Raw genomic sequence first — 23,003 nt, forward strand, 5'->3', positions numbered from 1 at the left:
CTTGGCTGAAGAGCCGAAGGTCTTTGACTTCTTCCTTCAGTTCTGGACGAAATCCTTAATGGGGGATCCTTCATGTAGGGAGTAGACCCTGAGGCCGAGCGCTGAAGAGCAGCTTCCCTCTTGGCTTCCAAGTACTCCCTAGCATCCATCTCCATCTTGTGGCCACTAGGAGGAATGTTATCTCTAGGACGAACTACTAACTTCCAGTCCATCTTCCTTCTTTGTTCACTGATGGCTGGCTGCTTTCCTTGAGACAGTGGCTTTGTCATCTCCTACCGAGGATGCCGGCTTGTCCCTGAAGGACCTTCTTGGGAATGCCCCCTAGGCGGCACCACAGCAGCCTGACCAGGATTAACCTGAAAAAACAGCATATTGTTTTTTATTTGCTCCTCCATGATAGCGGCCATCCTAGCCTGGAAATCATTTAAAACAGTTTCCAAATGACCAGCTGTAACTGGACGGTCAAGATTCTCTTGGATGACGGGCCCCCTACTCCCTTCAGAGAGACAAACGGCAACAGAGGGCTTGTCTCGTCCTCTCGGCGGCCTCTCATCGCCCACCGTATATCTTCCACTTGAACTCAAAGCTTCTATTCCCGGCAACATTGGATGAGTGGAAATCAGTCATTGTTGCGTCTCCCCACAGACAGCGCCTAATGTTACATAGCGTTAAACTCGTAAATCAATACTACAATCGCCAACAGTAGGTTCTAAACTAGGAGACTTATGCAACAACGCCTGGACTCGAACCCCGAACCTGAGCTCTGCCTTTAAACCTGCAAAAAGGGACCCACCCGAGAGGTTTGGGTGGTATTTCCCCCTCCGAAACTTAAGTCAAGTATCAGGGATATGAAGGAACTTTTAGAAGGAGGAAGTAGAGAGAGAGAGTATTTATGGCAGAATAACAGTACTATGCTCTGAAACCCGTACCTTTCCCCTGATTTCAACGACTGTTTATAGTGTGTGAAATGACTGTAGTACCTTGATGTCACCCTAATTTGGGAGCATCTGATTGACTAAGCAATAATGCTGTGACATGTGGCAATTACTGATTGGAGAGTACACCTCACACTTTTACACAAAAAATGTGCTTTTCCTTTACTAGGCCTAAGTACAATTTTGGGTCATACGAAGGGTTTTAGTACACCTTTTCCTCATAAAAGTGTACTTTAGTCCAGACAAGCCTATGACCCATGTACTTTACCATAATAGGAGAGTGTCACTTGCAGGGCTGTGCTGGAGCCACGTGTCACATTTATAGCCGTTGATTTTTAGGCTGCAACAAATATGGTTTCAATAGAATTATTTTAAATTTTTTTTTACTATTTGACCAAACATATTTTTGCGGTTTTTGACAATAACCGCAGTAATATATTAAAATAATATTAGAAAGTATTATTTTACCCTATTGTTGCGGTTCTTACCAAAAACCGCAGCAATAGGCTTTTAAAGTTAATATTAAAATGACGTGGGTCGTTTACTTTTGTCATTTACCCGGCTAGGGTTTCACTCCTCTCAATCAGTTTTAAGTCTCTAACCCTTTAACCCTCTCAACTTCCTCTAACCCTCTCAACTTCCTCTCATCCTCTCATCATCACCCGATGATTTAACGATGACGGCGAACCCGACGGAGAATTGTACGGCGAACCAGGCTTGTGCGATAAACTGGTTCGACTGTCTTTTGTCCTCACCAACATCCGCTACACAACAACTTTCATCCTTTCTTATCAATTTATACTCCGTGTAAAGTGTCTTCGTCGTCCTTTCTTGTGCAATAACTCTGCGCTTGCATAATCCAACTGCAAATCGAAGGACAATAATATTCGGACAACTTTCCACCGGTAAGAGATTTATCTCCTTTATTTTATTTGAATTTATTTATGTTTGAGATAAAATTGACTTGGTCTAGTGTTTTGGGTTCAGTCAGTACCTGGCAGAGTTGTTGAATGAGCACCCGAAATTGGGTCCTTTCACTAAGTGCTCCCTATATGCAACCGCCTCTTTTTTGAAAGAATTATATGGGTTGTGTAGTGATGGACAGATAGCCTTCGTTGCATGCATTTGCTTGAATTGTAGATTCTCAATTTTGGAAGTCTCATGTAGAAAGTTCTCCTCCTAGCATTTTTTGATGCAAAGCTTTAGCCCACAATCTGATCATTCTTTGCTCTAACTTCGTTCGCGGAGAAGACAGTTCTTCGTTCATACCTCGTCGGCGGAGAAGACGGTTCTTCCTCATAGACAATCTTAGTCGCAAATCTCCATTAAAGGGAGACAATCTCAGATCTGAACTTTTCAACTTTTTTCGGATCTCACACTTCGCCGTTCAAAAGCTTCGAGATTCTTGTTGATTCGAGTTTTTTTGTTGATTTTCGTTTTTTTTACGATTTCTTTTTAATTTTCAGTTTCTTACTTTTTTAAATATATTTTTTGTTTTTATTATATTTTTTGTTATTTGTCTTTTAGTTGTAACTGCTTTTTTTTTCCCTTTTTCATTACTTTTTTGATATTTTTGTAATTATATTTTTTTGTTTTTATTATATTATTTATGTAATTAGCTTTTTTGTCTTTATATATTAATGAGATCCATATGTTATTTCATCTTCAGTTTGCCTGTGAATTTGGTGGATAATGGATGGCTTAGTTGTCTGGTTTTTAATATTACAAATTTGTTGCAAAATGCAAAAAAAAAAAAATTTACCTATACTAGGACGTATTACTGCGATTTTAGTCAACAACGGTAGCAATAAGTCAAACTTATTGTTGCGGTTCCAAGTCAAAGTCGCAGCAATAAGTTGTACTTTTTTAATAAAAAATGAGCCTATTGCTATGGTTTTGGCCAGGAACTGCCCTATTGCCGCGGCCAAAAATTGCAGCAATAGGTTAATTACCTATTATTGCGCCCTTAATTGCTGCACGGCCAAAACCATCGCAATAGGACACCTAATGACCGCATCAATAAAGATTTATTCTATTAGTGATAAATGGCTGCCAAACCTGACTCCCACGACAGTAGAAACGGCCAAAACTCCAGCCACAAACGTCAAACAGCCTAACCAAAACTCGCCGGCAACCCACCGCGAGCCAACGCAAGTAAGAGCTCCCAACGCCAGCGAGCAGCACCCTGATGCGCACGTCAAACGTGTGTCGCTCGCGTGGCTGCCTGCCAGCGCCACTCTCGTCGAATGTTTTCAGGTCAGCCTCGACATCCCTTATTTTTTTTTTTTTGTTTTATTTGAAGGAAATTAAAATTAAAACTTTCGGAAAATTAATTTAAAATCTCCATTTTAATTACATTTGGGGTTATTGATATAAATTAATCTCTAATTCATATAGAACTCTTTTCACATGAAGTTATTTTCAGACATAAACTTTTTTTTAATATAGAAATTTGATTAATAAATTGAATATAATATTCGAAATTCAGAGATCTAAAATTCAGAATTTAAATTTCGAAAATTGCGGTTGAATTTTCAAAAATTTCGACCACTTTATATTGATATATTAAGCAATTTAATCTTCATTTAATCAATTTCAATTAATTATTCAGTCTACAATACAATTCCTCCCCTTAATCAAATTAAAATTAGCCATGAACACATCAAAATAAATTTAATTATCATGACCAAAAAAAATATATGCAAGAGGCTAAAAAACTGATAACACAATAGGATTATAAGTACTATAAGCGGAATTTCATGAATCATATTAATAAGCTCGTCGATATAATAGATTTACAATCAATCTTGGACGCGTGATTTCCACAAAGCTCGTCGAGATCCGAAGATAGAACCGCAACATTGATTCCTCTACTTGGTCCACCAATGCATATCAACACTCCACCAATGCTAGTTAGAAGGAAGAAGGGCTCTTCTTTTCTTGGAGTTAATATTAGTAGCTTTGAATGAGAGAGAAAATAATGAGAGAAACTGACTGCTTTGTTTTCTAGATTTTCCAACTAATTATAGGAACAAATTATGTTAGGAATCCGCTCCCCTTACTCCTCTTTGGTCGGCCACCCTAAAGTCTTTAATGGGCTCTAGATCTTTCTTTTGTTGACCCATATTGTCTAAGTGTGACCTTGTATGATCCATTTAATTGGGCTTTAGTTTTATTATTTATTAAACGTGAAGTTTTATAGCATTCTCTAACAAGACCTATAAACAACTCAATTTGATAAACTTATTATCCTCATAATACAATATATGTTATATTTGGTAATGGCATTATATTCAACATAATTCCTTCATAGACTCCATGAATGCGCAGTAAAACCTCCAAGAGGATGACGTTAGTGTTTCAAAACGTTGGAAATCATAGGGATGTAAATCTTTGACTTGGAAAATGATCTGGTCCGAAAAAAAATTATGTCAGCGACAAATAAGAAACTGCAAGTTGTAACATGGTGTACTACTCCATGCATTTACGATTTATTCCGAGATATCAATTTCTAGGCACGTTGTTCCTTATTGAGCCTCTATTTGAGTATCCAGTGAACGTGGACAATTATTAACTAGTAAGCAACAATAGCTTAAATATTGGAACTTCGTACTTTGGTATTACCAGAAACGATCCCTACAAATCGGATCATGTATGACTTTGATGTCTGTTCCATGTTGCAGTACTCCAAGAAATTATGAAATAATCCACCACTTGAAATTTAGTACCAACTCCAAAAAATCAATGTTGGATTCTTAATTTCCATGTTGCCGCGAATAGCTCCTTCTTTTAAAAAAAAGTTAATTTTAAATTTTATGTCTGTCACTTCCATACTTTCTACTCCTAGTTCATATTCTTTGGAAATTCCCAAAATAATAGCTAAGAAAAAGACAAACATAGGGGGAGAAATTTTTTCCATTAAGAGGAGAATTATTTTTGGGTTTTTTTTTCAAAACCTGACTTATTAAACTAACCTATTTTAAATAAGCATCTTATATGAGTTGATATTTGAATAACCATCTTATATCATCGAAAAAATTCGAATCACCAACGCTTAATAATTTTTGTCCATTGAAAAGTTAGTCGGGACCGACAAAGTGTTTCCGTGATCATATTCCCTTTAAAATTTGTACCTCCCTTCACCTATCATGATGGAAAAACAAGAAGAAAATAAAATTATGAAATTAAAAAATGAGCTTATCTAAAATTAATTAGGATTCTTAATGGAAGGTTTAGTCAAAGCTATATACTTGTGGCATAATTACATATTATTGTGGTTGAATTACTGCGATTTTACCCTTGCGAAACAATAGACTATATGAGAATTTACAAAATATTCAAGGAAGATTTGTTGATGCGACAAGAATAAATACTTTATTGTTGAGTCTCTAGAGGGAACCAAAATAAATATTAATAAAAAAATTAGGGTCTTGCACTCAACACTAGTTACACGCCTCTCGTATTCCCTCACGCCTTTCTTGTTCACTCAAGTTCACTCACGCCTCTCTCTCCCATGTGTCTCCTAGACTGTCCCTTCTCTCATACGTTCTCTCTCTTTATATGATTTCTCTCTCTCATCTTCTCTCCCCTATATCATAGTTTGCCTCATTCGCCCAACCTCGCCTTGTGGTTTCCTTCCTTGTCGCCAATCACCGACGACAGCAAGAAGCGTAGCGCTCGTAGCAAATCACCATCCTCGGTTGCAAGTCACCCGAAACTCGTCGTCGATCACCAGCCTCGACTACATGAAGCCCGGTCTCGTCGTCGTTGCCAATCTCCATCCATCACGAGTTCATAGCCGTCGGATGCGGAAGATACCATTGATTTATCAAAGTCCTAGTGACAAAATAAATCACGAGTTCTAAGATAAAAAGGTCTTGGTCGACGATGTTTAAAGTTTAATCCGATGCCAACACAAACGTCGTGATTGCTCTTATTTTCATTTGCTTTTTTTTCTTTTGGAGTTAGGATCTGTTTCTATTTATCAGATCTGATATTAGGGTTGTTGTATCTTTTTTTGGGATTGTTTTCATTTTTTTTAGAATTAATATGATGTCAGGGTTTCTGATTTTTTTTTTCATTTCTTTTTATTTATATCCCTTTTTTTATCTGTTGGGTTTTGTTTATCTGATATATTTTTGAATAAGAATTCTTTGTCATTACTTCTAATTTGTTGTGTTTTTTTCCTGCATATTTTCGTTCATATTTGATGGCAAGGTATAAAAAAATATTATTTTTTTACATGTCCCAGTACATATTGTTGCAGTTTTGGACAACAACCACATCAATAAGTCAAACCTATTGATGCGGTTTTAGAACAGCTTCAATAGATTTTACCTATTGTTGCGTCTTCATTTGCGGTGGCGCAAAATCCTCAGCAATAGGCCACTTAGAAATCGATGTAACTAACAATTATTCTACTAGTGATAGTAGACATTTTTAAGTGTTTATCGATGCTTTACCAGGTTCTTGGATTACTTTCATGATGCACCAAGGTTTATGTATATGGGAACTGATTGTAAATTCATCCACCAAATATAGAGAATGATTTATAAATGTTAAAAAATAGGGTTGGCAATGGATTAGCTGGGGTTGGCGGGTTAACGGGTTGAGAACCCCTTGACCCAACCCGGTTTATTATCTTAAATCGGTTGGGAATTACAACCCGACCCAACCTTCAGGTTGGCCCATTTAATTTTTTTCGTGTTTTTTCCTGAATATAATAAAACATCAAAGAGTATGTTACAAAGCAATAATAGGCAACAACATAGCGTTAAGCCATTATATAACCATATGTTAGATATTGTTTGAAATCAACACAACTGTTCTTTCAATCAACACCATTACAACCCCATAATCAATTGTTCAATATAAACTGTAATGAGTTAGAATTTTTACTCTTTAACTTTTTATATGGACTAACCCAATTCTTTTTGCTGTGAAATTAGTTAGGGTTTTTAGGCTGGGTTAAACGGTTTAAAATCAAGTCGAGATTTTCAACCTGAGCCAACCCATTAAATTCGATGGGTTGGGTCAAGTCGACCAAACCCATTATTAATGGTTGGCTTCCAGTCGGGTTGGCGGGTTAGGTTATATTTTGCCAGCTCAACTATAATCGAAAGCAAGAAATTAATCTCCTAATTTTTCATTTATTCATCAATTAGAATTACTAACAAAAACATGGTGACCGTGTGTTATTAATTCTTCAGAATTTTCTTATTATCTTGTTTGATTTGTTTCGACTATGCTGCATAGAAATTATGAGCTAGACGCAGAACAAATTGGTAGTGTTTGTCTATGAATTAGTGTTTTTAGCTATGAATTACTTATCCGTGAGGAAAATGAAACTGTACTTGATAGTATTGTGATTTTGTTTGCAAGAAAAACCGACTCAAATGAAATCAATCGAACTTATGTTATCATTAAAACAAATGAAAGAAGCAAAACCTTGAAACAAAATCCAAATTTTTAGAAACTGAGAACTGACTTTAGAAATGGAAGTCGGAGAATCAAGAAGAAGTGAGGACGACAATGATGACGATGCGTCGTGTTGCGAATTCCAAAGCAGTTGTAGAAGCAAGCCATCACTAGTAAGAAAAGGACGATTTGCGTCGCCCCATTTCCATCGTATAAAAGGCAAAATGACGCAAAACCATAATTTGCGTCGCATACAATGAAGAGTGCGATGCAAAACATCATTGATAAGCACCAGATACGAGCTATATGCGTCGTACCCTATTGATGTTCGACGCATATAGCTCATGTGCATCGGACACTGAGGCCCATCCGACGCACATCGCTTGTCCCTATCTGCGTCGCACTTAATTAATGTGCGTTACAAAAGGATAATTTGCGTCGGACCCCTTGGCCCATCCGACGCAGATCATCCCAAAAGCCCAATTTACTTTTTTTAACCCCTATAACTAGCGCCTCTCCTTTTAAAATTTCTCAAACCCTAAAACCCTCATTTTCGTCCCTCTCTTTCTCTCTCACTTTTGTCCCTCTTGAACAAATTTCGTAGAGGCGAACAACCGCAACGAACAACGCTTATCGGCTTCTTCGTGCGTCTATGGCGACTTCGTCGCAGATCCAAATTCTTCGTCGCAACGAACACTCTTTCTCTCTCACTTTGACAGGTTTTTTTTTCCAGTTTTTCAATCAGATTCTTTATAATTTCGTAGTTTTTTCCAGTTTTTCAATCAGATGTACAATTTAATTTTTTCTTTTTTTAGATGTAAATTTTTGTTTTTAATTTTTTACTCACTATTTTTTAGATATAATTCAGATGTACGTTTATCATAGTCTATTTCGTTTTTAATTTTTTAGATCTAATTTTATGTTATACCTATCAGATCTAAAAATTCTTATTTTCATTTGCAGATTTGTGTTTGGTTCTAATTTTATACTCACTATTTGTTCCACCGAAGAACCTTTCGTTTTCCATCGAAGACTTACATTTTCCACCGAAGGCTAACCCTTCTTCAACCTCTTGTTTGTTCGTTTGTTTTTGAAACACCAACAAGAAGCCATCATTGTTTGTTTGTTCCAATTTTATTCTCCACCGAAGACTTGAAACACAGAGATTTTTCATATTTAGATTTGCTCGAATTGGGGGTTTTACTTGTTTTTATTCTTTTGTAAGTGTTGAAATTTGAAGAATTATATCTAAGTTTTATAATTTGTCAATTTTTCATCTTATACTCCCTCCGTCCCAAATTATAGTACCCAATTCATTTTGCACAGTCTCCAAGACGTACCTTTGACCTACGGTATCTTCTATTTCTTATGAGTAAAAAATATAAATATTTGATATTACAAATTTATACATTGAGACGAATCTAACAAGACCCCTCATGAATAGGTTTTTGTATACATTAGTAAGAATATTTGGTCAAAGTTTTAGCATTTTGACTCCCAAAATAGAAATGGGAACTATATTTTGGGACGGAGGGAGTAACTCGAAAGATTTAAAAATTCAACATGGAAATTCTGTAATTTTTTTCTGTTTTATTTTTTATAATTTTCTCTGTTTTATTTTCTGTAATTTTCTATATTTTATTTTTTGTAGTTTGTATTTTTTTGTACTGAGTGTTGTAAAAACACCACTTCCTATTTTTTTCTCATTGTAAATTTATGATACTGGTTTTGATCTCTTATCAATATAAATTTGTTTAATTTCCTTACTAGCAAAAATGCATGTTGTTGTTTACAGCACCATCTGATTTCTAAATTTCTGGATCTATTAGCTGAGTGCGCCTTTTGCGTCGTACTCTGAACCATGTTCGACGCATATTTCTTTTTTTTAATAGTTGACCCGCCTTTTATGTAAGTCGCACTTTTGCTTGATTTGCATCGCACATGGCTGAAGGTGCAAATTCCTCTTCTATCTGAGAAGAGCCATCTGCGTCGCACCGTATAAAACGTGCGACGCAAATAGGTAAAAGATCTGCGTCATTTTTGCATACGACGCAGATCAATTATAGGTCATCTGCATCGAGACTTATGCCGTCGGACCCAAGTCCGACGCAAATAGGGGTCTCAGGTCCGACGCAAATCAACATTTCTCTACTAGTGCATGGCTTGAACCGATCCTTAAAGAAATCTAAAATATCGAAGTAAGAAACTGGTATGTCATAGAATTGCCAAAATTTTGTGGAACTGCAATCGGGAGTTATGCCGTGATTTTATCCTTTTTTTTCTTAAAAGAGATTTGGTGTAATTTGCTTAATTTAGCAAGGGAAAAATAGGGATTTAAATATTTTGTTGTCCTACTTCTCTTCACATATATAATAGAGATAATCCCACAGTTAGTGGGGAGTAACTAGCACTTCTCCCATAGTAAAACAAATCATAGTACATTTCAGATATAGATTAATAAGCAAAGGAAAAATTAGGATTAAAGTCATAATATAATATCCAACATAAATTAAACATTTTTGGAAGTTAGTATGCTTTCCAGTAAAAAAAACGAGTAGTTAATAAAGAAGTTAATTAAACAAAAAAATCATCTCAAAAATACTTGAATAAAACAAAGAAATAAGTATTAACAAGTTTGAGTAAAACCGAATGCTATTGGATCGCAACCCACTTGCTAATATTTCTCAGATCGAAATTTCTAAGTCAGCCTATGGGCGTACGTTCCCTGCTGCATGTGCCTAAGAATGGTCAACTCCCGATTTAGTATAGTACACGCAACACTCACTGACCTCTGGACGACAATAATTAACCCACTTAATATCCCTAGATCACAAATTAGGTGGTTGGCATGTCCTTTAGCGGGGAATAATTCTATCCTACCGGATTTCTTTTCTATAAACTAAAATATTATAGACATAATATATATCATTTCATCTGAATATCTTTCAATAAGAGGGATGTCTCATGGCCTTACACCTAGAAATAAGTAAATATCATAGTCTTCTAGAATACTTTCACATTTTCTCAAAATATCCATAAAGATTACAAACGCAGATAAGACTTCAAATACTCATGAATTGCAATATAATCTCCAAATACCATGATATACACTCAACAAATAACGTTATAAGCACATGAAGAGAAAAAAATAGCAATAAGTCACTAAAACTTCTTAATTTTAAACAATGTTAGCCATCAACAATATGTCTAAAGCATACGAGTAAAAACATTCAAAAACGTCCGAAAATTGATGAGAAATCTACATACCACTAAGAACGTGCGCTCCACGCAACTCTTGTGTGTATAACCTCAGACGTCGTGTCTGACGCATCTCTGTGTATCTGATGCTTTTGTGCGAAAAGTTCCAGATTAATCAGAAGTTAACCTAAAACTCTTTAATTCATAAAAGGAGCACCGATGATTTTATTGTGATCAATTCAACTCAAGTTAAGGAAAAACATGAGAGTAACCAGCATAACTCATTCAACCAGCATGAGAGTCCAAAAATCTCCTTGCTGAAACTATAATACAATTCTTATAACAATTAAACAAGTAACTTAGTTTTTAACAATTTCAACAGAATAAATTATTCAACAAGCTAAAGAACTTCCAAAATTCTTCCAAAAACTTACCCAACACCTCCATGAACCTACTGTTATAGTAATAATTTATTTTTTAATTTTCAACCCTCAAAATTATTTAAAACAGAAATTTCCAGATTTCTCAATAAGACCAATAAAACACTCATGAATCAAAAAAATCACGTAAAAATCACAACATTTTTACACAACATACATAAACTCTCGCTCCATCTAGTTATGCAAAAATATAAATTTTCGGCCTTCCTTGATATTAATTACCAATAATCAGAAAAATGCATATACACCAATTTTAATTGTTTAAGCATGAAGATAGAAAACATTATTTTAAGGCACAATACACACACCACACATATTATTTTCCTCAACAAATATAATTTCGGTCATTATGAATTACGTACACTAATTATTTGACAAAATTTCCATAATCACTAATAAAACCAATTTAATTAATTAAATAAGAAATCTACAGCAAAAATCATCACTATACGCATTATATATACACGACACACACAATGAACATTTAGATAATTTTCTACAATATTTTCGTGGAAAAATATTTTTAAAACAATTTTCTAAATGAAATAATCTACAACTAATAAAACGACACTAATTTCTAGCATTTTAACATAACGACTAGTTACCTGGAACATCGGGAGGAGAGCTAAGTCTAACAAATTATTAAAGAGCTACTAGAACAATTCACGTCTTCTTCTAATACCCTAACAACACCAGAATAATTGTTGTATAAGTGAAGAGATATAGATTATAACAAGAACAATTTTGTGTGAAAAACTGAAGAGGTACAAAAATGGAGAGAAATTCTCGATGGGCGTGTGACATATAGGAGAAAATGACATCATTTTTCTTATATAAAAATCAGAAATTTAGGTGGCTAAAAGGATTAATTAAGGGGGTAATAGGATTTATTGGCTTGTTTTAAATGTTTTTTTGATATATTTTTCGATATATATCTAACTATTTTCTAACTATATGGAATCTAACTATTTTTTTTTTTTTTTGACAATCTTCGACGGGTGGAAAAACATCAGTTGTGACTTTTGATGAGCTTGGATAGATTTTTCAACTCTTTGATGAAAGTTGGAAAGTACTATTCATCTTTAACTATTTAGTACTATTCACTTTTGAAAAGTAATTGTCTTCATTTGGAAATTTGTACGTGAAACCATTTTGGATGTGAATGCTTTTGTATCTGCTTTGTTGCTGCTTAGATTGCTTTTCAACTAGAGCAGATAAGTTGCATAGTTGGTGTCTTTTTCGATGTAGTTTGAAATCAGCTATTGGATACCTACAAAATGGAAATATTGTCCCTAATTGTTTCCTAAGTGTAAAACACTTAGCGGTATCTTTTTCATTCCTTTTGCCATATTTATTACGTGGATAATTCCACTGGGCTTTTCATTTTTGTTTTTTTATTTAGATTTAAAAGATCTAGAAATTTGAAAGAACCAGGCTTCGCCTTCTTCAAATAAGTATTTTCCATTGGTGATTTGTGAAATGTATGAATTTAATGGCTCATAATGGTTTATATCAGCAATAAAATGTTATTGGAGCCATAGGAGAAAAGAAATCATTGTATTTCCACAATGAATGATAGTAATTGGGTCTTCTTGTGATCGTCTGATCATATTTTTGGTCTCTTGAATAATGTAAAAGAAACCTTGTGCTCTGGCTTTAATGGGGTTAGTGATGATGGAGTTACTTGTATAGTTTCCCTTTTTTATAATGTTAATTAGACTCAAATAATGGGTTGGTCTGATGTTTCCATTTTCATGTTGCCTCAGATGATGTTGTCATAAATCCATTATAATTTCCGAATGAAATATAGTGTTGAAAATATGTACTGTTGGAACTTCGTGAACTCTGTGAAAAGTTTGGATCGAGGAGCTAGAATGGCATAGAATGTTTTGACAAAGTCATATTTCCATGTCAGGAAATAAAGGTTATCCTTGGTGAAGTCATTGGCAACGAGGGAAAAGCTATTATCTTAAAAGATCCCCGTCTGTCCCCATGTACGACAAATGTAGTGACGATAGATAACATTTGTTATTAATAACTTAACATACCATTTTTTGAAATTTTCTAGCTTGATTTGTTTGATGATAATTTGTTGCAAATTGTTGGGAGCTGATGAATGTGGTTGATTAGTTCAAATATAAAGATTATGAAAAGTGTTTTGTGAATTGTAGGTATGGTATTTTGAGAATGGTGTTTTGCTATTTGAAGGAGTCTTTGAGATAAATCTTGGGTGATATGGGAAGCCTTTTGAAGTAACTTTTTATTTCTTGTATTAGATTTTTGTGTTTTGAGAATAATGAGATTTTTTGAATTTTTTCTTTGGAATTGAAGAGGGAAGGCTTAGAACTTCTCATGCCGTTTTTCCCTTCAAAAACTCTCGGGTTAAAATATCTGGAAGAGATATATCTTATCCTTCTATAAATTCAATATCAAAGTTGAAAGCATATAAATTTGCCTGCGATCGAGTAAAATTTTGTTTTATTACAATATTTTGAACATCTTTTTGTTAAATTTCTTAAGCAGGTTTACAATCCACTCTTAAAAGGATTTTTTTTATTGTTGATACCATCTTCGAATTTTCAGCAATTTGAATTTGCCAAAATCCACTCTTCAAATCAAATTTATAAAATACTGTTGAATTATAAAGTCTATGTAGAAGATCCTTTTTGTTCGGAATTAAATATCGAATCCACTGGAGAACTTTGTTAAGAGGTCCATAATTAATAACTAGTCTTGGAACACCTCTTTCTTTTTCAGCATGATTCATAACATAGAAAGTGGCGCAAGAATAAGGTGATTTAGAATTTCTAATCAACTTATTGTCAAGAAGTGCTTGAATTTCTTTTTTGCAAATCTCAAGCAATTCAGCTTTCATTTGAATTGATCGAGCTTTGATAGCAATTTGATTGACGGTCAAATCCTTATCATAAGAAAGAGAAACTACATGTTCAGTTATTTCCCAAAAAGCATTTAGAATATCAGCACAAACTAACAGTATTTTGGAGATTTTGTTGAAAATCCTTTATCTATGGCTGAATAATAGGACCTTACAAATCATGTTCAATAATTTGGAAAGAATTTTTTTCTTTTAGAAAGGAAATTTGTTTCTTTTTTTAATGAAATTAAGTTAAGTAGTGTATAAATAGAATTACTTTAGATAAGATGGATATCTTTTCTAAGCAATGGGGTAATAAATTTGAAAGAAATAAAATATTTTTTATTAAGAATGGAGTTATGAATACCAATTTTATTAACTGAAAATTGCTAAATTTGAGTTAGAAATGGAGTGCCAAGGATAATGTCATTACTCATATCCTCAACAAAAGTAAATGGGGTTCTATAAATAATAACCATCATTATAAATATAGGCCTTTGAAAGCTTATATTTGATTTAGAGTTATTAACCTTTAAACTGGACAAATATTCAGTGGTTTTCTCATAGTATTTAGAAGGGATTAATCCTTCTTTTATACAGTTGAGATCAGCACCACTATCAAATAATGCCCTACTATTAATTTGAAAATCATTATATATGATTAAAGTAATTGGACAATACCATTTTTGGTATTTAATCCTTTGAATAATTTGAATAAAATTTGTATTGTCAACTAGAGTTTTAGAAATTAACTCAGAATGTAATCAGTTGGCCTAGGAGGTTTTGATGGCTCTCTGATTTCAAAACTAGGATTTTGAAGAAGCGTAATTTCGGCATCATTTCTAAATCCTTAGTTTGAAGATTTAAAAAATTTTGTTCAAGTTATCGAATTTGAGACATTATTTGATTAACCTTAGATTCGAGATCTTGGGTGTTTATTGGAGAAATGAAAGTCTTATTATATGGAGAATCGTCAAGAATTTTTGGAAGACAAAATGAACTTTTTCTTCAATTGGAGAAGATTTTAAAATAATTTATGTTAGTCTTTCAAGATATTGTTGTCTTATAGCACTATCTTGAATTTGATCAATTATTTCAAGAAGTAATTCTTATTCTTTTTTCCTTTTGAAAATAACACAAATTTCTTTTTAACATGATTGGAAAGAGTGACGGTCAGAATTAGAAGTATCTGAATCTTGATCATAATCTAATTAGTAAATAGCATTATCAGACTCAGAATAAGAGTGTTCAAATTCTTCTGGTTCACTTTGATTCAGTTCGAAAATGTTTAAAAGCTTTTCTCGTAAGTTTGGATCATCTTGGAAATTTTCAATAATCTTATTCTTAAAACTACAATTATTTGCTTTCTGACCAGGCTTGCCACATTTATAAAATAATCTTTTGGAATTCCTTTTTGGAAAAACCTGTCTTAATTTTCTTTCCTTTCTTTTCATGAAATTTTTCCGAAAGGAAAGATTTCTTTTGACGAAATGTTTGAACTTGTTTATGGTTCCATTTTCGAACAATAGAAGGGGCTTGTATTTTCTTAAAGCCAAAGGCTTCACAAAAAGATCCAAGTTGCGTCTTTACTGAGCTTTTTCCTTTCCATACTTGGATTGAATTTTAACTCATTGGTAAAGAGATAATCCTTCCTTTTTGATAAAAGCAAACAATTGTCGATATGTTAATTCATCATATGGACTTGTTTTGAAGAGCAAACAAATTAGAAAGTCCGGAAATAAACTTTTCTTTCCAAATGTTGGCTATCATTTCTAGTAAGTACATTGAATAAGAATGTATCCTACCAGCAATAATCATTCAAAAATTAGCTAGAATTAAAGATGTAGATTTTGAGCATTATTTGTTCCATAAATAAAATGGAGGCATAGAGTTTGGAGCGAAAAAGTAATTTCTTCTTTCGTCCCACCTGATAGTGTGATCCACCAACTTTTTAATTGGCAAGAAAAACTACTCACAATATCGAAATTTCTTGTAGTGGACGGATTGGTCGATACAAGCACAGATTCTTGTAGTGCGACAATACATATTTCTTCTAAAACTTTGGAAATTTTGAATTCTGACCTAGCATCTATATTCCAATCATATAGTTGATCACCAGAATAAATCTTTTGAGGACCATAGGTTCCGCTTTCTTCAAATTGAAGATCATGAGGCGTAGCTCTAGAATAATAATTTCTCACTGGATTATCCTTCTAGTTTTTGAAATGAATTCTATTAATTTGAGTTGAAGATTCATCACCTGATAAAAAGATTTTAGCAATTGCATTTGCCTCTTTATCCTTTTATATACATGTGATTTTTTTAAATCTTTCAGAAATATTTCTAAAATCTGTTTACTACTATTACCAATACCTTTTGAAATCGGAAAGATAGTTGAAACATTAATCAAGGGTTAGGTAATTTCATTGGGAAAACATGGACTTTGGTCCCGGAGAGAAATTTCGTTTATTTTCTTTGACAAATCATCTTATTCTTTGGAAGATTGAGAATCCGAAGATTGCGAATCTTTCAAAGATAAAGAATCAATTTGAGTAGATATTAAATCAACTTGTTTGGAAATTGTATGTAACATTGTGTTTGAAAAATTATTTTGTTCATAATTCTTTTTGATATCTCCTAAAGAAGTATCTACCTTGTCATCAGCATCTCTTCCTATTTTAAATGGAGCACCTTGACAATTTAGCTTCATTCGTGGTAACATGCGAACCTGTTAGAGGATGGATGGATGATACTAACTAACCATTTTTAAGAGTCCATTTTTGGATTAAATTAGATTTAACACATAATTCAAAAAATGGATAAGGAATATTTAAACTACTTAAATATATTGGAAACCATATTAAAAAAATATTTGTAGAAAATTTGTTCATGAGAGCATACCAATGCTACCGAATAAAGTCTTGAGCAAATTTATCAAAATTGAAAAAATAATCATATTCTTTGATCAAGATATTTTGGACCATAAAAATATTTTTTCAGCATTTCTTTATCGATTGAAATCCTTCACTAGTGAGAACATGTAAACTAGCTCTGGAATGAGACTTTTTTCAACATTTTGAAACGTATTGGATCGTTGGTAAGAACAAGAAGATCATGTCGTTGGAAAATCAGAGTTGGAAGAAAATGATGGAAATTCTCTATTTGAATTGAATCAAAAAAAAAATCTACCATCTTGTTCGTCAATAATTTGTTTAACTCTATTTTTAGTTAAGGATTTTGGAATTGGTATTGTTTCAAGTTGCCATTCATCTGGAATAGTTACTTTATTCCATTCTGGAGTTTGAGGAACATGAGTAGTAACTCTACGATGCTCTGCTTTGAATAGTAAAGTTTGACCATGAGCTAAATAATATTTTACATCTTGGATTCAGTTGTGTATTTAGCAATTTGTAATAAATTCGGTAAATAAAAAAAAATCTTGCACCATCAAACTGGATATCTTTGGAAATATTGTTGTCTAGAGTTAAAGACGGAAGAAATAAGGATCTTCAAGGTCTTTACTCGAATTTGGAAAACAATTAAAATAAATTGGACCCTGACAAATATTAGTATTTGCCAAAGCTAACAATGAATCTTTAAAAGATTTAAGAGATCTATCACTTAAAGCAAGCATAACTGAACAATCAAGACCTAATCGAACTATTGGCTTGCTGGCTCTTTGGACACAACCAAAATGAACATATCTAAAACCTTCCTATACATGTGTTTGGACAAACTCATTATCTAGTAATTGGATAGACGTGTATATTTCAGAGACACTAGTAGTGATTTCTTCTATATGAATTCTTCTACCATATAGAAATTACCAAATTGGAGGTTCTATCGTATACAGTATTCTTGGAAATAGTTGGCATTTCCCAATCAAATGAATCATCAATCTGAGTAATCTGTTTCTTTTGAACTGGATTGCAGGAATTTAATTGTGATGTTATGCTTAACGTCTCTTTCCTGAATCCATGGGAATATGTATGAGTGCATGTTTAGGGAAGCCATAGGTGTTCGAGAGAGGTTTATGTTTTTTTGCAGTAAACTCGTTTAATTAGACTGATTCTTACAAGGACTAGGCACGTCAGTCACCTTCATCACCAGCTGGCCTGAACTTTTAATCATATGAGTAAACTCGTTTAATCATATGGGTGACCTCGTTTAGTCTTATTAGCAACCCTCGAAGTTCGAATATGGTCAATATTTGAACTTTAATCATAAAAGAAACTTTATTTATTCATACCAATTACAAAAAATCTCAATTGTCATATGTGTAACTTCAAGATTATACAAAAGTAACCACATTTGTTCGTATGAGTTACCCCATTGGTTCACCACAAAAGATTGATTGGTTTACATCTTGTATATAAAAGTAAGCCCACTTGTTTATGAAAGTAACCCCTTTTATTGTTATGTGTAAGCTTAAAATATTATATGAGTAATTCCATTTATCTTTTGGAGTAACCTTGTTTAATTATACAGATAACCTCGTTTTATCATGCTAGCAATCCGGTTTAATCATAAATGAAACTAATTCATTCATTCAAGTAACCTCATTTAATCATACGAGTAACCCAAATTATTCACAAAAGTAAACTCATTTACTCATACGAGTAACCTTATTCATTCATAAAATTACACTTATTAGTATCCCCATCTGTTATAAAAGTACCCTCCTTTGTATTTCAAAGAGTAACTCACTTTCATTGTTCAGAGTAACATCATTGGTCTGGGTGCTCTCATTTAATCATATGAGTAACTCCAGTTGCTCATAATAGTAATTACACTAGTATCCCCTTGGATTTATAAAAGTAGCATGATAAGATAATATTATAACATTATTTAGATGCATATTAGCTTGAATTTTCATGTATTATTAGATCATTTACATAGGCTTTATGTGTATTTAGGTCACTATTAATAAGCTACGGTGCTTTCACGAATTTTCGGTGTTTTGATATAATATATGGTATTTTGTACTCATGTGGATTCGAGGGACATGAGGAATAAGGCACTTAGATTACTTTTAAAATGATATATCACGTGCCCAGTGGATTGGAATTGCAAAAGATACAAATATCTTTGTGTACTTGTGCGAAATATGACACATTTTCACCATTTTACTCATAACTTTTTGTACAAATATGATAATGAAGTAATTCCAATTGAGTTGAAAACTAGACTTCATAAGATTTCCAACAATATGTTCAAGCACCAAAAAAATCTCCTCATTAAAACACTAGTGGAAAAAAGTCTATTTGATGCGGTCAAAATCGGAGTTACTGATGCAATATTGATCCGCATCGAGTAGGCTCGCATTAGATCCAAAATATTTTCTGATGCAGTCCAAAATCGCATAAGTAAATATTTACTGATGCAGTTTCACCTTAAAACCGCAGCCGTTAATCATATTAATTGATGCGGTTTTAAGGTAAAACCACATCAGTAAATAATTTACTAATTTTGTTTTACATAAGAACCGCATCAGATTGTGTAAATTGATGTCTAAAAAAAAGTGCAAACCTGCAAGCTGCAGGTCTGCACTACGCCACGTCCAAGGTTACTTATACCAATATATATATATATATATATATATAGGAATAGGATCTTGTGAAAACCACTCCTAGGCTGAAAACTGAAAACATCCAATCTTGACCGTCCATCTGTAATCGGATGAATTATAATAAATGCTGATAATGAATGGTGAGGATTCATTCTCTCTCCTATTCTCTCCCACACGAAATTCTCTCTCTTCCTCTTCTCTTATACGCAATTCTCTCTCTTCCTCCTCTCTCACTGGTTTTTCTCTCTCATCCTACTTTCTCTGGAGCTCGATTCTCTCATGGTATATTGCTTCTCTCTCAACGGCATTTCATCAATTGCTCGCAGCTAATTCTATCCCTTCCAATAATTTGTTCGTTGCTTCTATGATCTGAAATTTTGGTATGATTTCATTTGTTTTTTTTCATGGTTTTGTTCATGAAGTTCAATTATTACTCATTCTTTGACTTGCGAATCGCTAGATTCACATCAATTTTAGCTTAATTTTGTTCTAGTTATTTGAAAATTATATGTGTTTCGAATTTTTAGGCTTAATTTCTTGAATTAGGTCACATTTCGATTTTTTAGGCTTAATAATTTGTTCGCTGCTTCTATGATCTGAAATTTTGGTATGATTTCGTTTGTTTTTTTCATGGTTTTGTTCATGAAGTTCAATTATTACTCATTCTTTGACTTGCGAATCGCTAGATTCACATCAATTTTACCTTAATTTTATTCTAGTTATTTGAAAATTATATGTGTTTCGAACTTTTAGGCTTAATTTCTTGAATTAGGTCACATTTGGATTTTTTTTAGGCTTAATTATTACTCATTTATGAATCTGTTGAGTTTGTTAGAGTTTAGTTTATTTGTAATTAAGTGTTGATTTTTGTGATTTTGTTGAATTTGCGTGTTTATGAAATCTTATGGTTACATTACTTGGATGTTGTTGCTTTCTCTGATGTAAAACTGATAATCTTTCCTTGCAATTTTAATTTTCATAATCTTTCGTTTCATGCAGTATTGTCTACTTTTTACTTTTGGTGTTCTCTCTGTTATTTTTATCTTGTTCATTATGGTGTAGCATACTCTGTTTTTATTAGTTTCCAAAGTATTGTTATTAGTTGCTGTTTTAAAGCTATTTGTTACCCCTCTCTCACTAACATATATTTGGCGAAATTCATACAACCTATTAGCCCAATTGGCAAAACATTGTGTAAGACACAACGATGCAGGTTCAGCTTATCATGCACATTTCAAGCTTAGACATTCATTCTGCTTGACCATTCTCCTCCGGTTGTTCATTGGAATGATTGTTTTAGTTTGGCTTGTTTACGATAACATATGATTCTTGATCTTTGGATAATCTATGTGATACTAGGTGTCAGCATATGTATATTGTTATGTTGCTGATTCAATGCAGGCATATGTTTCCTTTTTTGGCTTTTGACTTTCTCCCCAGTGCACTTTAGTTCCCTTCTTTTCATGTGTTTGTCTCTTAAATGAAGTTTTACCTTTAATCCTTTACTCTTTAATCTATGAATAAATCGACCATATGCTAATAAACTCAAGCAACTCTTTTTCTGTCTTTTTTAGTAGCTGGAGCTTCGGATGATGAAATTGTTGGACTTGGAAGGCCTCCTTAGGCCAGTCAGTAATAGCATGGAGGAAGAAAAGGAAGCTGTAAAAATTATCAGCAGAAAATAAACACGGTAACTGCCAAATTCACTTCGAATCTGGAAATGAATTAAATACAGACAATTTGGTGCTTTTGTGCAACTTTGTTTGATCTGCATAATGTTAGTTGAATGATTTGAATTATTACATACTGTGCTGAGATTGGAGTTGGAAGTTCATTGTGGTTTCTGATTACATGACTATTGTATAGAACAAGAAGTTATCATTTCGAAACTGAAAGTATGAAGTTAGTCTGCTGCTTATTAGCGACTTGAAAAACAGATAATGGGATTCTTATGCTCTGTTCTTTTAGACTACTTTACAGGAAATTCAGTTCAATTAGTTTCCTCTCATAGTTTTAATTTAGTTTGGAAAAATTATGTTCAGTTGAGTTTAGTCTAAAAGAACAGAGCCTTAGTTCATGGAAATGAGTTTATTTGTGATTGAAGACAGTTTAGCAGTGACATAATGCCTATTCAACCTTTATCCTGTAAAAAGATCAGCAGTTTCGAGTTTAAAAAAGTGCAGTGCTCAACTCTTCAAATTATGTTGGTGTCTGGTTTTGAAGTTATACTCCAACTATGTCATGAACTAGTCAAGACTTTCCACTCATTAGCTGAAAGCTGGAGCTTTGTTTTACAAGCAAGCAAGCAAGCATTTGATAGATGACAGCTTGATAGAGATTTTGCAACAAATCTGATTTGAATCAGGATTTGCAACACCAATCTGATGATTTTGCAGGTGATAGGGAGGATTTAAGTCAATATTAGAGTAGGCATTATTTGAGTTTTTTGTACATTTGCTTCTAATCTAAGTTTTCAACTTTTAGTTTAGTCCTTTTCATAATTCTCTTAGATCTTTATGCCAATAATATGTTCATTCTTTGTTAGTTAAGATGATGCTGAGTTGCCAAATTTGTCGTTGCAACAATATTGACAAATTGACATCTTATTGGTTCATTTTTATAATGGTGGATTTCCATGTCTAATATCAATCTAAATTCTTCTGTGACCTTTAAAAGATTCATGCTTTAACTACAATTTTTATTCAAATTTTCTGATACTGTTACTTTCAGCCGATCAGAATTCAGAGGCTTTTTCCTTTTTGGCTTCTGCAATGTGTACAGAGAGCACATCTCACTCTCTTGCATATTAATTCACTGACCAAGAGTTGCATATTATCTCTAAATTACGTGCTCCTCTTTTTTGTCTCATCCTTCAACATTTTTAGAAGCTAATGATAATGAATCCTTTTGTTGATGGTAGTGATTCAGGAGTATATTCCAGACTTGGTAACCTCAACTATAGCAAGATTTGATGCAATCTTGAAGGTGTTTGAATTTACTGATGCAGTTGCTGCTTGCACATACAACAGCAAACTGTGTTCAACCCTTCAAGGTTACTGTACTTCAAACACCGTGAACTTTTTAATCCAGTATGAAGCTCTAATGCCTGCAGACTGCTGGTGTAGGCACAAGTGGTGTGCTTTATAAGGAATTTATACACACGAGATCTTAGATCAGAACTGTGGCAGATGTATTTCGCATTTTTTTGGAGTAACATAAATTTCCTGATGAAAGGAAGGGAGTGTCTTTTATTTAATCCTTATTATTTTGATGGGGAAGTGGAAAGTTGTCCTTGAAATATCTATAGTTACCTTAAATGTGGAAGAAGTTATTCTTATAACATATAAAGTTACCCTAAAAGTGCTAAAAGTTATCCTTGAAATATATATAAAATTACCTTAAAATTGCTAAAAGTTATCCTAAAAATGGTAAAAGTTACCTTAAAAGTGATAATAGTTACTCTTATAATAAATAGGGGTGTAAGTTATTTGGTTAAAAACCGAAAACCAAACCAAACCAAACCGAATTAGTAATTTGGTTTGGTTTTTTTTGAAATTCGGTTTGGTTTG

At 33.3% G+C, this 23,003-nt stretch overlaps 1 long non-coding RNA gene across 1 annotated transcript; it reads left to right on the top strand.

Moving 5' to 3' along the window:
• The first annotated feature begins 19,596 nt into the window (after positions 1–19,596).
• LOC125493248 (uncharacterized) lies at positions 19,597–22,745 on the top strand. Its single transcript, XR_007269754.2, has 3 exons — positions 19,597–19,814; positions 21,009–21,124; positions 22,355–22,745. It is a non-coding gene; the product is annotated as an uncharacterized LOC125493248 (long non-coding RNA).
• Positions 22,746–23,003: the final 258 nt, after the last annotated feature.

This window comes from Beta vulgaris, chromosome 9, assembly GCF_026745355.1.
Source record: "Beta vulgaris subsp. vulgaris cultivar EL10 chromosome 9, EL10.2, whole genome shotgun sequence".
In the NCBI taxonomy this organism is placed as follows: Eukaryota; Viridiplantae; Streptophyta; class Magnoliopsida; order Caryophyllales; family Amaranthaceae; genus Beta; species Beta vulgaris.